The following is an 18543-nucleotide window of genomic DNA, read 5'->3' as shown; positions in this document are numbered from 1 at the left end:
CGAGTCCTAACCTGTCCAACTCACCGAGTCACCACTCAACTCACTACTCTGAGTCTAACCAGAAGAAGTTGGGGGGTTTTGCGTCGTGAATCGCCTAGTCCAAGAACCAACTCGACGAGTCCACGACAATCTTCATCAGACTCGCCGAGTTGTTCTTCCAACTCGTCGAATCCAAGCTCATCATCATATGACTCGCCAAGTCACCTATGCGACTCGCCGAGTCACTACGCGACTCAATGCCTGAAACCCTGGCCCAACTCGCCGAGTCATCTCCCAGACATGCCGAGTTCATACGTGCATTCTCATATTTGAAAGATACAGAGCTACTCCTTTGCTCTAAACAATAGATCTGGGTCCCTAGAGTGCATTAGCAACATAAAGTTGCTACCTTTACATGCTTCATGTCCCATAATTCCCAAAAACAAGCTAGAAAGGAACTTATCTCATGGGGAATGGCTTTTTCATAGCAACTAACAGGGCTTTCTGCATATTTGATCCAAATAGAACTCAGATCTGGAGTTTCAACTCCAAATCTAACTCATGTACCAAGATCTCATCACAATATCTCCACACAAACCCTAAAACTCCATGAAAGATGGATCTAAAAAGGAGAAGGCCAAGAATAACAGTTCATTACCTCCAAAACGACTTCCCACGGAAGAATAATCTGAATCTCCACAAATTTCCTTGATCCAAGCTTCTTGATCTTCAAAATTCTCTTCACAAATCACTTATCCAAGCTCCAATTTTCTCCCCAAGGACTCTCACTCACGAATTTAGCGTTTCTGGATGTCAAAGGGTGCTGAGGGGGCTGAGGGGAGGACATTAAGTCCTTTAAATAGGGTGCAAACCCTAAGATTAGGGTTTTCCTCTTCCAGCACTGACTCGTCAAGTCCAGCCGCCGACTCGGCGAGTCAGGCCACTTATCACGTGCTCTTCACACGCTCCGACTCGACGAGTCATAACTCCAACTCACCGAGTGCATCCTTCTAATAACACTTTACACCCCTGAACTAAGGACAACTGACTCTGTCCTATCCATACTCCTAGACTAAGGATGATAGCTTCATTTTATTTACTTCTTTTTATAGTTTATTTTAACACATTTCATTCGCATTTTAGTTAATTTCCATGCATATTTTCCCTTTTGTTATTTTTATGACCATTTCGGGGTACTTTCTAGTTTCTTGAGCATTATTGCAGATTTTCTTGGAGACTAGCTGAGCGGGACTCTTAGGAGGCGATTGGGCTTGAAGGGAAATGAGGATTTCGTGCTTGATGGCTATGGAGGTGATCCATGGAGTAGGATTTTCGATTGCTTGAAGGCGCAGAAGTGTTGAACTTTAAATTTGAAAGGGGCGCGAAAGAATTCTTGAGTGTGCAAGATCAATGTTTAAGAGTTTGCGGAAATTTTGAGTGATATGGAAAGACAAATTGGGCTTTAATTGAAGAAATATTGAAGAAAAATGGGCTAGGAGTTGATTGGACTCGAACTGGGCCAATGGATTAGCTGTGGGGGCCCAAGACTTGAAGAAGCCCAAAATACCCGTCAGAGCCCGCGGCCCGCGTAAGATTCCCCGCGGCCCGCGTGGATTCCTGACAAGGGCAATTTCGGGATTTTGCTAAGAGCTCTATATTGGGAAGGTGGGTGTGCCTCTTTAGCCTTATCTTGAAGGTCCGAGTTTGACTTGTTCTCTCTGGAGTTTGGAGTACTTTTGAAGGCCAAGGACACCTCAAGAACATCTTGATTTCACCTCTTGATTATTGTAAAATGTTTGGTACAATTTTCTCTAACTTTGTTTCTTTGAGTTTAGCCATGTTTGGCTAAACTAATCTTGGTTGACTTTTTGTTGAATCCTTTGAACTTTTGTTGAATGTTGAAGAATCCATGAACTTGTTCTTAAATCTTTATGGAAATGTTTTGTGTTTTATCATATTATCACTACTAATATGTTTTTATTCATGAGTTTAAATGTGTTTGTGGTGATTAGTTGGCTAATTTCTTGATTAAGTAAATGATCCTCAAATTAGCAAGCAACAAATGATTTTTGTGTTGCTTTTGCTTCACACAATCATAAAAACATTTCCTCAAATATGGTGGTGAAAGCATTTGACTCCTCTTGGATTTGGTGACTTTTTGGTTCTTAATGCTAGTTGACTTTCACTAATTACATGCTATTTGGAATTAGTGACTTTGACTAAGGAAATTGTTATGAGCTTCTCTAGCCATTTCAACAATTAAGAAAAGTCTAAGTAATCTCAAGCTCCTTCGATTACTTTAGCCAAATTAAGGATTTAAATCAAAGTAGTGCACCATTGGATTCTAATGATATGTTCATCAAAAGTCAAAGTGAGGAAACTTTAAGTCAACCATCTCTCCCTTATTGATTTTACATCAAACTCTTATTTTTGTTGCAATTGTCTATTTAAATCATAGTTAATTCTAGTTTGTTTCAAGTATTTCAAAACATCAAAACCCCCATTTTTAATTTATTGTCATATTCCAAGTATTTTTACAAAGAGATTTTTCATAGAGTTATCAAGTTGAACCAATCTCCGTGGATTCGATCCCTTTACCGCTATACACTATTTTAGTGTGTAATAATTAGGGTTATTAATTTTGTTGGCCTCGACAACCACCAAAGGACAACTGACTATGTCTTAATCCATACTCCCGGATTAATGAAAATTGACTATGTCGAATCCATACTCTCGGACTAATGACAATGACTATGTCTAATCCATGCTCCCGGATCAATGACATATTTTAAAGTTCTATTCTCCATGTATATCTCACTCGTTCTCATAAAAGAGATACTGCCCAATATTCCTAATAAGTAATTTAGGTTTACTCTGTATCCTAAATCATCCTATATTATTAGGTATGTTCTTTAACACGTATTTTTGGCAATATCAAATATTTTACACACCAACAAACATTTAAGACATTATTCAATACTTGTATTAAAATCATGTTCATGAAAGGGACAATGTACTCACTTGTTAAAGTGATGATTCCAAATTCGGGCAGCGCTTCGCTTCTAACGGTTCTATTTTCCTTCGACGAAAACTAGCATTATTATCGCTAAATTTTAGTCTAATATTTATTGCGACTAATTATTAGTTTAGATTTGTCATTAACTCAGAGTCTACTTCATGATCTATCAGGTAAGGATCAGCCATGCAAGAAAGTTGGGAGGCAGGACCATTTCGGCATATAGCTTTTCTGAAATCCAACAACCAAACCCAATGTGACCATTCTAGACACCACTTCTGTAAGTAGATCAATCTGTATAACGACTTTGAATCATTGATAAACCTTATTTATAGTTTCATAATAGCGATATTATATTTAAATATAAGCTATATTTAAAGTATGGTAGGCGTATCTTACTTACAGCGAGTTTTTATTAAAAATTGGGCTTTGCTAGAGCAGAGCTTCTGAGCCAAAAAGCTCTTTTTCTCGGAGCCATCGGGAGCTCCGGGGATTCCTTCTCGTGCTAGGGAGGTACCCTAGGCTTTGGGCGGTTTTTTTTGGGGGGGAGGGGGGTGTTAGACAGTGTATAGAGAGAGAAAGAGATGGGAATTGGTGTGAGAAATGACGCTGCCCCGCACCTTTATTTATAGGCTAGAAATCTGATCAAATCGTCGATTTGGGTGGCACATGTCACCATCTGGTGGCAAGACCTGGGGAGAAAGCAATGGTTCAGATCGCGCCACGCCACCCCCTTCGCAACAGCACACTCCCGACTTCTAAACCCCGTAACTTTCGCATACGAGTTGTGTTTTCAATGTTATTTATATCCATGCGTAGGTATTTACAAGATCTACAACTCTCCTTTTGACTCCATCGGCTAATTATTGGCCAATTTTAAATTTAACAGTATGAGAAGATTACACTGTTGAATGACTGTGTAGAATTCATGACTTTTACATACAGACTCTGTTTTCATCTGTCTTTTTATCGTTGAGCTCTTATTAATAAGATATTCAATTCTTATTTAGGTTGCATTGGCCAAAAATCGATCGATCTAAAATTCGAATTTCAAGCTGTACACTACTATGCTAAATCTTAGAAAAATCATAACTTCCTCATACGAAGTCAGATTTGTGTGTTCTTTTTATGCACGATCTCGGTTTGACGTATACTAAAACTTTCATTTAGATCTCTAAGGCTAAAATTATTTTATCAAAAATTCACTTTTTACGTTATGCGGTGTCGTGCCAATTTTGACGTAAAACTTCGACGGGTCATAACTTCTTCGTTATAACTCGGATTTCAGCGTTCTTTATATGTATGGAACCCTTGTGACATATACTATAACTTAGTTAAGATTATTTATTCTAAATAATATTCTATCGAAAAGTCATTTTCGACACTTATTGTCTCTAAATTGACTAGCCTGGATCCGCTGGCGTTACAAATCTCGTTTGAAAGGCATTTTCCATATCTGTAATCCACCGCTTGCTAAAAATGGGGTCCTTCTTCCCGAAGAACTTGGGATCCCCATATGCATGTAACTATTGAAAAGTAAGAGTGCATGGTCCCACATTAGCCAAATTCTTAGTACGGAAAGTGCCCAAATGCTCGTCCAGAATCTCCATGATTCCCTCCTTGATCATACCAAAAATCACACGAGTCTACTCCAAAATGTCGTGAGTAATCTATGACATGATAAGCTCTGTATCCTATCATCAATTAGTTCAGCGGCATTGCCTGAACTGAAACCAAGACCATTACCATAACTGCAACCATGTCGGGTAATCTTCACCATACTTAAAGGTAACCACAAAAGATCATATCATACCCCAATAATTCCTCATTCTATGAGCTTCTTAGAATCCCCATGACTTTCCTTGATTCGATTACAGATCTTGTGCTTTCAGTAGACGGGTCTAATACTACCTTCCACACCTATCTGTACTTTCCTCAAGAATTATCCTGGATCCTCTAAGTTACCTCCTTATAATGATACTCATAAAACTTGCTAAATAGTGCACCCTTTGCACTAAAATACTTCCTCAACTCTCCTAGGATTCCCACCTCGCCTTTCCATTAGTTGTTGAAGGACTCCTACTAATGTCAACTAACTACCTCATGAATACAATCACATGCAATAAAACTTAAAAACATTTCGACTAAAAGATCTTACACTACAACGGTTGGACTCAGACAAGATGTCACACCCCGAAACCCAATGCGGAAACGTTCCGGGGCGGAGGTGACTTCATGTTGAGTATCATAACCAATGTACATAGTAAGCAAAGTAAACAACCATTACATTACATATGAAATTTACAATTGTTTGAAAACAAAGTGTTATACATATGTATATATGAACAAAAGTAAAGAAGTGTCTTCTAGGTACTCCGTCTTCGCCAAAAGGATCGTTGGGTACCTGTGTAATTCGGACCTGAGAATACAAGCAGTTTAAAAATCAGCATAAAGCTGGTGAGTTCATAAGCGGTTTTGTTTTGTGAAAAATGAAAAAGTTTCATTTCGGTTTCTGAAAAAGTTACGAACCCAAGAAAATCTCATATTTTCTTATATGTAAAGTTTTAGTTATCTGTTTTGTTACACGATTCTGGTTATGAACAACTGTTATCCCAGAAAAATCCCATATTTTCCTAAAAGTTGGTTACCAATCCGAAATGTAATGTAAAAGATGTATTCTGAAAACCTGGTTATCCTTGTGTAGTGTATTAGTTTTAACATGTATATAAAACTAATAAGTATAAAGTAAACTTGTTACTAAACCCATTATTACTAACAAGTAAATCTCTGTTATCCTAATTGCGAGTTCCATAACCATACGATAGACTAGATATGGCAAAGGAAAGTCCAGTATCAATTATGACTTTCACACCCTTGAACCTTTCGGTTCAGCTGTAGCTAGCAGCCAGGTGCGGGGTAGTCAACTCCGTATAGATCTATACACTCAAGTCACGCTCTCCCTTCAAGAGATTCTGGTTACAGGGGCGGTCCTCCACTCGCATATCTCTGTGGAGTGTTTCCGAGGACGTGTCTCCAATTTATAGGAATAAGAAATTTACTAGTAATAATATAGAAAGATCTTGTTACAAACGGTGATCCTCCACTCGCGTATCTATGTGGAGTGTTACCGAGGACAAAACAATGTACTAAGTTTCAAGTTCAAGTTCTAACGTTTATGCTTTTAACTGTTATAATGTGGAAAACCATTTGTGAAATATAAAATATAACATTTTATAACGTGTTTCACAAATAATATGATAACAAGTTCAGCAAGTTCAAACGGTTGTCTGTTATGATTTCCAATGTTAAAAGCATATGAAATATGAGACATAACACATGAAATAATAAATGATAAATAGTTTAAGTGCAAGATATTCTTGTACTTTTTGCTTGTATTCCCCCCTGAAAACTTTGAAAAACACTGAAAAAGGGTAGGGGTATGAACTCACCAGACGAGAAAACGTGTCGGTTTGGATGCTAAGTGTCGGTTTGGGGCTTGATAATGTGCGAGGTTCCTATGTAATATGAAATAATATACAAATGTATCTAATTAGACTTTAAATCACTAATTAGATATGATTATACACTCCAAGACGCGAAAACACTTCAAATCAAGTGTTTGGAGTGACCCGGGTGACATCTATGGACGTATAGGGCTTAGATAATGAGTTTGCTCTTCAAGAGTAAACTCCTAATGGAGTTTTCGGCCCTAAGACCAAGTCCACATGAGTTCATGGTCGTGAACTCATGGGTGATGGGTTTTAAGGTGCTCAAGGGTCAAACAACACTAGGGAAAGGTTGCTAGGATTAAATCTAAGGCATAGGAATGGATTAAACCACCAAAGGAACCATCAAAGGGAGTTTAAGGCTGTAAACTAGGAGTTTATGGCTGTAAGATCCTATACCTTCCTCTTTTAATGATTTGGTGGCCTTGGATCAATCATATGTGATTCAAACTAATTTTACAAGCCATAGAATGGATTTAGGGCATCATTTGACCAATGTATAGGAGTTTACGGCCTAGGAACCTATCCTTGGGGGTTTTACAGCCGTAAGCTCCTATGGGGGTGGTTTTCATCATGTTTAAGGCCCCTAAATCGATTGTGGTTGCTACTAGACTTTAATCCAAGGCTTAGGAGGTGTTTAAATGGCATTTTAACACCTTAAAAGGAGTTTACTCCCCATGATATGGAGTTTACGGCCCAAGCATGTTCTTTCATAGTAAACTCATGTTTACTCCCCAAAAGTTGAGTTCAAGGTGTTCTAAGTCCATTCCATTATGTCTTTAAGTCATTTCTAGGATCCATATGTGATTTGGGAAGGTTTTTGGGCTCCAAAACCCAATTTATATGTGTTCACGGCCCATGAGTGTTCTAGGGCCGTAAACACATGTTTATGGTCCATTTTCATAGTTTGAAAACAGATTTGGAAGCTGAAAAGGTTCTACTACAAGTTAGGATGGTTACCTTGATGATTTGAAGCTTGAATTTGATGATTTTGGACCAAGATTTGAGTTAGAAAGAGAGAGAGAGAGAGTAGTGAGAGAGGGTGCAAAAGCTTCAAATGGAAGCCTTTTGGACTTTAAATATGAATCAAGTTTGGGACACGGTGGAATTCTACCCAATACCGACGTTAGACGAGGCTTTTGGTCGCACCCGATTAAGTTGCCGTAACCCGATATGGTCGAAACTAAAAATTTACCAATTATTTATTTGGGGCGTTATCATGAGTTTCTAATGTGTTTGAACACCCACTAAGTCATAATAGAAGTTTCAGGATTAATGACTTAATTTAATAACGTAATGGAAACAATTTGAAAACGACAAATTTATTAACGGAACGGGTTACAATAACGGAACGAACTTCGGGTTGTCACATTATCCCCCCGTTAGAGGGAATTTCGTCCTGAAATTCAGAATTAAGATACAAATCATGGATCTGGAAAGAGATGCAGATACTTCTGTTTCATCGAGTCTTCCCGCTCCTAAGTGAATTCCGGTCCCCGCTTGGCATTCCAGCGAACCCTCACTATCGGGATGCGGCTTTGCTTCGTGCGTTTGATCTCTCGATCGGTGATTTTGGTTGGTTCCTCCACGAAGTTCAAGTTTTCGTTGATCTCGAGATCGTCTAGGGGAATCACGAGGGTTTCATCGGATAAGCACTTTTTAAGATTTGAGACGTGGAAGACGGGATAGATGTTACTAAGCTCATGGGGTAATCGAAGTTTATAGGCTACAGGACCGATCCTGGCGAGGATCTCAAAAGGTCCAATGTACCTTGGGTTAAGTTTCCCCCGCTTTCCAAAGCGTACCATGCCTTTCTAGGGTGAGACCTTATACAGTACACTGTCTCCAACATGGAACTCCAGAGGTTTCCGTCGATTATCGGCGTAACTCTTCTGTCTATCACGTGAAGCTTTCAATCGTTCCCGGATTTGGATGATCTTGGTGGTTTCGCGGATGATTTCAGGACCAGTGAAAGCACTGTCAGGGACTTGATTCTTAGCTAGTTGCATGTCTCCTACCTCGGCCCAGCACAGAGGGGATCCGCACTTTCAACCGTAGAGGACTTCAAACAGGACAGCCTTGATGCTGGTGTGGTAACTGTTATTATACGAGAACTCGATCAAAGGCAGATGTGTGTCCCACGACTTTCCGAAATCGATGACACATGCTTTAAGCATGTCTTACAGGGTTTGGATAGTTTTCTCACTCTGTCCATCGGTCTGAGGATGATAGGCCGTGCTCATGTCTAGTTTAGTTCCAAGAGCCTTCTGGAGAGACTGTCAAAATCTGGAGGTAAACCTGCTATCTCGATCAGAGATAATGGACGCAGATATACCGTGCAGTCGAACTACCTCTTGGATGTAGATTCGCGTGAGTCTTTCCATCTTGAATGATTCTTTGATCGGAATGAAGTGAGCGGATTTTGTCAAACGATCGACAATTACCCAAATGGTATCGTACCCACTCGGACATTTGGGTAACTTGGTGATGAAATCCATGGTAATCATCTCCCATTTCCACTCGGGTATCTCGGGCTGCTGATGCAAACCCGAGGGTTTCTGGTACTCAACTTTCACCTTGGCGCAAGTCAGACACTTGCCCACGAATGTAGCGATCTCGGCTTTCATGTTTGGCCACCAGTATTGTTTCTTGAGATCCAGGTACATTTTGTCCGAACCTAGGTGAACAGAGTATCTGGTCTTGTGTGCTTCCTCCATGACAATCTCCCTGAATCCTCCGAACTTTGGGATCCATATTCGGTCCATGAAACAGTAGACTCCGTCACCTCTGATCTCAAGTTTCTTATCCATTCCCCTCAAGGCTTCGTTCGACAAGTTCTCTGGTTTGAGGGCTTCTAACTGAGCATCTCAGATTTGCATGGATAAATGGGAATGGATAGTCATCGTCAGTGTCTTCACTTTGCGGCTCGAACTTTACTTTCGGCTAAGGGCATCTGCCACCACATTGGCCTTGCCGGGATGGTAGCGGATTTCACACTCATAGTCACTGAGTAGCTCTACTCATCGCCGTTGCCTCATGTTTAAGTCTTTTTGATCGAAGATGTGCTGCAGGATCTTATGGTCAGTGAAGATCGTACACTTGGTTCCGTAGAGATAATGTCTCCAAATCTTCAGCGCAAAGACTACGGCTCCTAATTCCAGGTCGTGGGTGGTATAGTTAACCTCGTGTGCCTTCAGCTGTTTTGAGGCATAAGCGATAACTTTTCCTCTTTGCATAAGCATACAGCCTAAGCCCTGATTAGACGCATCATGTGACATCCCCATTTTCACGGCCAGAAAATACCGATTTGTTTATGCTTTGTTTTATAAAATCAGAGTAATCTTTTAAAGAAAACGGTTGCGGAATTTGTTCCCAAAACAAGATATGATAATAACTTATCAAAACATTTCTCAAAGAGAATGTATTTTCATTTAATAATAAAACCTCGGGATGTCATGTTCCGATACAGACATATAAGCATAAACAGAACTTACATTCAATTACACTAATGATTTATATCTCCTTTAAATCTCTCTGTGAAATATGTCTTCGTATCGATACATGTGATACAAAGAAAACTGAGTGGGTCAGGCTTGAGAGCCTGGTGAGCATATAGGGTTTTCATCCCACAATATTATATCATATATTTATAAATATAGAACATTCAAACTTGTACAATTTCACCATATAAAGGCAACTCTTATCCCACCCCATCGATCCTCACAACGACACGATCTAAACTCTTGTATCTAAAATTTACCTCTTTACCTGATCCCTATTCACGGATCTAAAACTATCCTCTTCACCCGATCCATACTCACGGATCTAAAACTAACCTTTTAACCTAATCCATACTCACGGATCTAAAACTAACCTTTTCCCCTGATCCATACTCACGGATCTAAAACTAACCTTTTCCCCTGATCCATACTCACGGATCTAAAACTACCTGATCCATACTCACGGATCTAAAACTAACCTCCTGATCTGATCCATACTCCCGAATCAATAATTGTACCCATTCCATACTTCCGGAATAGGGGCAATTAACTATACCTTAATCCTAATTTGATCCATACTCCCGGATCTATAACTGTGCCCAATCCATACTCCCGGACTAGGGACAATTAACTTAATCTTAATCCATATCTGATCCATACTCCCGGACTAGGTACAATTAACTTAGTCTTAATTCATATCTTATCCATACTCCTAGATCTATAACTGTGCCCAATCCATACTCCCGGACTAGGGACAATTAACTTAGTCTTAAACCATACTCCCGGACTAATAGCAAGTTTATCTCTTTACCTGATCCAAACTCACGGATCTAAAACTAGCCTCTTGATCTGATCCCTACTCACGGATCTAAAACTAACCTCTTGATTTGATCCATACTCACGGATCTCATCTACCCATGTCCTACCCGACATATTTGTAGATATAAAATACATATACAGTTTAACTCATTTAAAAACTATATAAAACATCCATTCCACACTCATCTCAAATAAAACACAACAATATATAAACACATAGCACGTATTTTATAACAAATACTTCATATTTATGTGTTAGAAGACAGTAACCACACACTCACCCAAACATATACTTAATACATTCAAACAATACTTGTATTATACCTGTGTTTATGAAAGGGACTATACACCTACACATATAAAAAACTTTATATTATAAACATAACTCGTATTTCATAGCAAATACTTAATATTTATGTGTTAGAAGAAAGTAACTACACACTCACTTGATTAGAAGATGATCAGACAACACTACGACTTGTAGAAGTAGTATTCTTTGGTAGATCTGGAAGATCTTCACAAAAACCGGACTCCTCGCGGGCAGAGCTTCGGCTCGGGAATTGCACTTCTCGGGATCTTCAGGGCCTCGGGATTTGCTTTGGGGCTCGGGAATGATACCAGGGCTTCGGGGTATAAGTTGCACGCAAAACGACGTAAAACGCGAGAGAACGGGAAGAAATGAGCAAAGAACTCGGTTGCCCTCGACACCCTTTTATAGGGGGCTGGAATCCCAATTACGCTGGGCGTAATGTGGATCAGCTCGCTGACTCCCCCCATGGATAATATCGGTTATTTTATAATTAAATTAAATATCGAAAATATTTAATAAAATTCAAAAATTCATATCATCCTCATACAAACTCTGTTTTCGACGTTCTTTATATCATTGCGTAGGTGACACTACGCTCTACAACTTTCATTTAGACTCCGTCGGCTAATTTTGAATTTATTTTTAATATTTTTATTTAGTAGGTCGGGACAGGAAAACTCCGTTATAAAATCATAACTTCTTCATCCGACGTCCGTTTTCGCCTATCTTTTTATCGTTTTACTACAATTAATGAGATATTCGATTCTCATTTAGATTGTTTCGACTAAAAACTGCTCGGTCTCAAATCGAGTATTCGGGCTGCATACTGCTAAGTCGAAACTTCAGAAAATCATAACTTCCTCATATGAAGTCAGATTTAGACGTTCTTTTTATGCACGCTCTCGGTTTAACGTATTCTATGACTTTCATTTAGATCGCTAAGGCTCAATATCGCTCTAACATAAATTCACTATTTACGTCATGCTGTGTCGTGTCGGTTCTGTCACGAAACTTCGACCGGTCATAACTTCTTCGTTATAACTCGGATTTTGGTGTTCTTTATATGTACGGAAGCCTTGTAACATATACTAAAACTTAGTTAAGATTAATCCTTCTAAATAATCTTCCATCAAAAAGTAATTTTTGACGCTTATCATCTCTAAATTGACTAGCCCTGATCTACGGGCGTTACACATCACAATAGACAACGAAGTCCTCCGTCCCTTCGGGTAGGGACAGAACAGGCGCGCTGCACAAGGCTTGCTTTAATGTCTGGAACGTTGTTTCTTGCTTTTCACTCCAACAAAAGGGTACACCTTTCTGTGTTAGAGTGGTTAGAGGTTTGACGATTCTGGAAAAATTCTGGATGAATCTCCGATAATAGCCGGCGAGACCCAAGAATTGACGGATTTTTGTGGGTGTCTTCGGTGCCGACCAATTCTCTATTGCTCTGATCTTGGAAGGATCCACGTGAATACCCTCCTCTCTTACCACATGACCGAGGAAAGTTACCTTTCGAATCCATAATTCACACTTGGAAAATTTCCTGTACAACTTTTCGGATCTGAGGGTTTCCAACACTAACCTCAAGTGTTGTTTATGATCTTCTTCACTTCTGGAGTAGACAAGTATGTCATCAATGAACACAGCTTTCAATCGATTAAACTAGGGCTTGAATTGATTAATTTGCATCAAACTTGTGAAATCAAGTCTATATTAATCAGAGCTCAAATCAGCTCTAAGGTTACTTTTTTGTGGTGTGTGATTTCTTCAATTATTTTTTTAGTTTTGCGATTCTATACCCTCATTTTAATTATACCTTTTTTTTTTGCCAAATCTGGACCCATCTGTGCGATAAACATAGATCTAAGTTGGATTTTCATGTAACATGTGGAGTTGTAGGTTTTTAGTATGTGGAAGTGTGTGTATGAGTCTTTACTCCCAACCATCTCTGAGTACCACCTCTTCACTTCCACAAAATCATACATTCTAAATGTTTACATTCAGCTATATTAGAATCAATGGAAAACTGGAATACGAAAGTAACAGTATCTTAATTTCTAAAATCAAAGACCGTATGAAGCAAATGGAGCAAGTTTAGAGATATGAAAAGTAAGAGCAATGGATTCAGGTTTTCCATAACAACGATTCTAATAATGAAAAAACCCCACTGATAGGAACGTCATCGGAACCAATATTTGATGGTGTAAGTGGAGCTGATGGTTTGCTCCCTTTCCCTTGACTCCCTCCCATTGCTCCATTTCCCATCGATATCAGATTTGTAGAAGCCGACACTCAATGACGGTGGTGTTTTGATCGGAGAAAGATTTTACAGACAGATTCATCTGGGTTATCCATGGCTTAAGTAAACCCATAACATTTCAAATCATGAAGGAGGTGATCAATTTTAGAGTATTTCTAGTTATTTTTGTTTGATCGAATAGGAGAACGAGGTACTCTTTTTTACAGTGATTTCAATCTTAATGCAAAAAGATATATGTGTGTAAGTGTGTGTGAGAGAAAGAGAGAGTCAGAGGAAGAGGGGAGTGGACGAGGTTTGAAAAAAAAGGATGTATATTTCTTTTACTTTGATTGCTATAATTAAAAGGGCATAATCAGTGGATATATAAAAAAATGGAGTGGAAGAATCAGCTCCCGAAATGAAATTTTGTGATATGTTTCATTTTTACTCATATCTAATATAAACTTAAAGAAACGTATAATTGGAATGTAAATACGATACAAAAAATTAAAATGTGATATTTGATTGAAAAACGAATGATATAGACACTTTGTGTTGTATACTTCAGAATATATATATATATATATATATATATATATATATATATATATATATATATATATATATATATATATATATATATATTTAAATGTTTCTATTATCTATTGTGTGCATGTAGGATTGATTAGAGAAAGATGTTTGATGCAAATATAAAAACAAAATATACACATTATATATTTTCCTTTAGTCCGAATTAACATATTCCAGACAACCATATCATTTTCCGAAACACAAAAAACTTGATAATTGCTATCAACGACTTCATTTTTGACGGTCACTTTTGTTAATAAATATCCTTTATTTGAAGCTAACCAAGACGATGAGTATTTCACCAACCTTAGAAGTGGCATTGTTGGACTCAAATATGAGGTCGTTTGCCAAATCCCATAAGAAATCTTGGAACCAGTTTGAGCTTCATACGGGCCTTATTTATAAGTTTATTGCTAAAATGGAGAAAATATTATACCAAAAGTTCTTTTGGGTTATAGGTAGGGATGAGCAAAAGGACCGAACCGGCCGGAACCGGGGAACCGGCTTCGGCCAAAATCAAGAACCGAACCGGCCCGGCGGTTCTACCGGTTCCCGGTTCCTACCGGTTATTGCCGTGTCTTCAAATGTTGGAACCGCTCCTTGAAAAATAGCATCATACGGTATCGGTTTTTGCCGGTTCTACCGGTTCCGGTTAAATCGGTTCCGGTTCCTACCGGTTCCCGATTCCAAAAATCCACAAAAATAACGTCCCGGTCCCGGCCCGACCGGTTCCATCGGGTTCCGGTTCCGGTACCGGTTCCGGCCGATTCCCCGGTCCATATGCTCATCCCTAGTTATAGGTATGAAAGTGTAGGAGAGGTGTTTCTATCCAAAAAAAATTGATAGTTCAAATAAAGAAATATATGTAAAATTAAGAGTATGCTATTAAAAAAAAGACCAAATCATTATTTTTAATCAATTTTATTTATGATAAAATATTTCTAGTTTGATTATAAATCTGTAATATAAGTTTTTTAATATTGATGTAAAAAATACATTTGTTTATAAATTATATTTATTAATATGGTTTGATGGTAAAAAAAAAGTGAGGTAGAACTTACTAAAAATATTATACATCTTATCGACATATATAACACAACCATTTCTCTGACCTGGTCCGGTCAGAATATTTTGTCTGACTTGGTCCGGTCAATTTATTTGGTACAACCATTTAGCTATTTAAGCCACTGACTCGGTCCATATACTCCTGATTTGGTCCTTCAAAAAAATATGTTCTTGACTAAAAACGAAACCTTATTCTCACTTATTTGCCCTTTTCCTTCTCTTTTCCTATATTGTTTCTCACGCTTTTCTTCGGACGTTTTCTTACACCACCTCTATCAATTTCTTTTCGATTACAATCCATTGATTATCGATTTCTTCTGATTCTATAGATTTCAACTGTGTGAATTTCACAAAATCAAATTCGATTTCAGATGTGCTGATTGTATCAATTTGAACTGCGAAACCACCTCCATGATCGTTGTCACCGACGACTCAAGCACAACAACCGACCTTCGCCTCTCTTAAGCCAACACCTTCAACCACGCTTCAGGTACATAGACTTCTCGGATTTGTTTTTTGAAATCGGATGAAACATCTTTTAATTTTTTCATTTTTTCTGAAAATTGGATTCATGTATATTGACATGTTGGTACTTCTCAAAATCATACCTAAATTTGATCAATTCAGATGTCACTTAAGACCTTAAATTTGATGTCTGCTTTTGTTCTTCAATTGAGTATTTAATTTGCACATTTTCTGTTGGATTCTTGCTCAGACATATCATGTCTAGGAGTGTTCAAGGATGGAAAATATTAGGGGTAATGATGTGAAAATGGTTATAAAAGGAGAAGATGACATAAAAGTTGCCAATGGTGAAATGGTTTCAAATACATCAATCCACACTTTTGTTGCAAACAGTACATACATTTTCACTAGCTTAACACTTGTAAGCTTAGAATCTATTTCCATCTTGCCCTTTTCTAACCACTATAAATGTGATAATCGAAGGGTATTTTGGTCATAGGTGCTAGATATCCAAAAGGGTTGCATTGGAACAAATTCATAGAAAAACAACTTTGTGTATTTAAACAATCAAGATTTTGCAATTAGAACGTGTTCATGTAAGAACAGAGGAGGAAACGTCGACTGTATCATTGAGATTCAACTTGCATTGGTTAAAGAGAATGATAAGATCCAAAGTTGTTCTTAATGAATTGAAGGTGTGGCAACCACATATTGTTCGAGAAGTAATGAAATGCATTGTTGTATTCTTATAATTTATTATAGTTAAGGTGCAATTTATGTTCCGGGTTAGGGATAGTGAGTTTGAATATTTCTTTAAAAACTTTTGTTTAGTAAAGGGCATATAAAATAGCCATACTTTGCTTTTTTATTTACCAATATAAACAATATATAGAAATAGGCATGTCAAATAATCGATAAAAATGTTTAGTCAAATCTTTAGATGTTAAAGTTCGATGTTTAAATTGTTGTAATCAGGTATATTTTTTAAAGTACGTTGTTGTAATAGAACAAAATGGTAGTATGGTTATTTTAATCATTCATCATAGTCAGTCAAATGCATAATCAAACATCCAAGTTATAGTTAGTGCTAGACTCAGTCAGAGTTCTGAATCAGTCAAGATTGTTTGCTATTTGTCGGGAAAAAGGATTATGAATTGATAATTGATCAGGAGCGAAACCAGAAAAGATACTTAGGGGTAACACATTTTTATCTATGTAAGACCTAAATGGTAAAAATGGAAACACTCCGGTTTTAGATGTTGTCAATATGTTAAACATAAATAGAAGCAAGTTGCTTTCTATTTAAAACTATCATCTAACCACCACCACTAGACTTTTCTAACATATTTTCATGCCTAACCTTTCCTAATCTCTAACCGGTTGCAACTTAACATAGCAGCCTTCACCCTTGCTTTGACTATTGTGGACCATCCCTTGACTTTGACTTTTATCAATATTCTGTTAAATGGGGCTTAGAACTTGTCTAGAAGTGTCACCAGGCCACCACCTCCTTATTAACCATGTAAATTATCAATAAACTGCATAACTATAGGTATATAAAAATGTCATGAAAACTATAACTGTACTTTCATCCATCAAACATATACCTAGAAGTATCATCGCCATTGTCTTCATCCAATTAAACAAAAGAAACAATAAGCTCAAATGAGAGTATTAAGAAGCCATGACTGATGGCTAAATTTAAGAATATAAATTTATACCCTAACTTCATAACATTACAGTAAAACATATACTTGAAATAAAAAAAACTATGCTCACCAATTTACCATTATTATTTTTTGTTTGGATTATGCCCCTTCAACACCTATCACCTATAGAATTATCCTTAATTCTAAAGTCACCTGTGCATCGATCTATACTTGAATCATACAAAAAACAGATCACTAACCAGTTGAAGAGCAGAAAACAACAAAAGCAATATAAAAGATGTCAATAGGTGTTGGGATAACGGATGATTGAAGCAACTGATATAGTTCTTATGAAAAGCAATATAAAAAATGTGATCATTTCCATTGGTCATCAAGACAAACATTCAAGAAAAACAGGGAAACATTCAAGAAAAGCAATATATTGGGATTCCAATTGATGCAAATTTCCTATTTCCATTCACCGATTACAACATTGTGGATGTTTTTCATTGAAGAGTTTTATCAAACACTTGGTATTCATAAAAAACTAACACCTCATATGAAACAATCAAACCCATATGAAAAACCCCTAAAACACAATATAGTCTATAAATCTATTTAACGATTTCTACTAATAGATAATCAGAAATAATCATTGAATATGAACACAATCAGAAAGCAAGTAAAGCAACCACCGTGTTTTGGATCTGCAGTTGAGAAGATGAGCATGAAAAAAATCGGAAATGACAGCTATAATGTAGAGAAACTCGTATGTGTCTTCACTGTTCCTCTTTCTCATATTCATTGTCCATCGTCTTCAACAATCTAGGCTATGGAGTAGCACGATATATTATCTAGGTGTATCATCTATTCTTCAACAAAAAAAAATTACGTTTCTCAAACAAACTAGTTGGTTCCGCCCCTTATTGATATATTTTATTCATTTTATTAAACTCAATAAATTGCAAAAAATGGTTTGTGGTTATGTGTTTTTTAATCAACTTATGATTTTTCAAATGTAAAGCTGACCATCCTAATAGTTTAATTTTGTTTATTTTTAATCCTTATGAGACGTAAAATAATTAAATTGTCCTTATTTAATGATTTAATTATCTATTATTTTGTAATTATGCTTTATAAATTAAAAAATGAAATGAGCCTTATCACCAACCATTCAACCCAATGCCCACTACTAACCTATCCCATCTTCGACAAACTTATTGTATTCTCCGACGATATTAACCTCATCTATTCTCTAACGACCCATTGTATTCTCCGATGACCTTATGTCATTCTCTATAACTAATAATCAGTTGCTTCACCATTTTAGAACCTAACCCTTCACTCACCACCACCTCCCAACACAATAGAGATGGTAAAAATCGACACAACCAACCAACC

Source organism: Lactuca serriola, chromosome 2, assembly GCF_051521515.1.
Source record: "Lactuca serriola cultivar US96UC23 chromosome 2, Lser_US96UC23_V15, whole genome shotgun sequence".
Taxonomy (NCBI): Eukaryota; Viridiplantae; Streptophyta; class Magnoliopsida; order Asterales; family Asteraceae; genus Lactuca; species Lactuca serriola.
The sequence above is the reverse complement of the archived record's forward strand: the minus strand, read 5'-3'. Positions refer to the sequence as shown.